Source organism: Limulus polyphemus, unplaced genomic scaffold (genome assembly GCF_000517525.1).
Source record: "Limulus polyphemus unplaced genomic scaffold, Limulus_polyphemus-2.1.2 Scaffold2924, whole genome shotgun sequence".
In the NCBI taxonomy this organism is placed as follows: Eukaryota; Metazoa; Arthropoda; class Merostomata; order Xiphosura; family Limulidae; genus Limulus; species Limulus polyphemus.
The window spans coordinates 2,676-3,541 of record NW_013668534.1 but is presented as its reverse complement, the minus strand read 5'-3'; positions in this window follow the sequence as shown (position 1 = coordinate 3,541).

Here is an 866-nt window from a genome sequence, read left to right as displayed (position 1 = left end):
CTATCTTTTCTATTTGCTGAGATATTGCTCATGTACTGAATCAAACACAGTGGTTCTGCTCACCTCTTTCCATTTTTTGATATGCTCCTCTATAAACACTTCTGTCTATGACATGTGAATAACCAATTGAAAGCTCTAGATATACCCTTAGTGGCTTTCTCAGCCATTTTCAAGTATTACAGCATCATCTCATTTTTTCAAAACAAATTTTCAAGCTGATAGGGTGAGTCTTTAGTCTGTCCAAAATTTCATATTTTTTTAGACCGAAATACAGCTTAGTTACTAAGCTTGATAAATTATATTGGAATTATTTGGTATCGATGTAGTAATTTATGATTTTTTTATTATTCAACTGTATATATAAAACCTAAAAAAAAATATTTCATTTCACATCCATCACATGCGAAATTTTATGAGGCTTAGCAACCTTTGACAAGCAGCAAAGGAGTACAAAGGTTGTAACTAGAAGAGATAATTGTTTGATTTACTTCTTTATCTATTGTTCTATGTTTTAAGAAAAATAAGTTTAAGAACTTGTTTATAAATAGTAATAAGATACGTACATATATCATGTATAATAATTGATATGTGACTGTATTTTACAAAATACCAGTCCACTAAAACACAGCCAAGACAGATCACTTTGGAAAGTCTAAAGGCCAGTTTTATGTTATCGGATATAGTAACATGAGTGCACGTGTGCCACGTCATTGTAACTTCTGTATTGTTAGCCAGGCATGGCTGAAAGGTCAATATAATACAAATAATAAATATATATATGTATATGTATAATTTTATGAGATTTAAGATATTTAGTCTAAACATTTGTGTTTTCGTGTTATAATCTGTGTTCATTCTAGAATGAA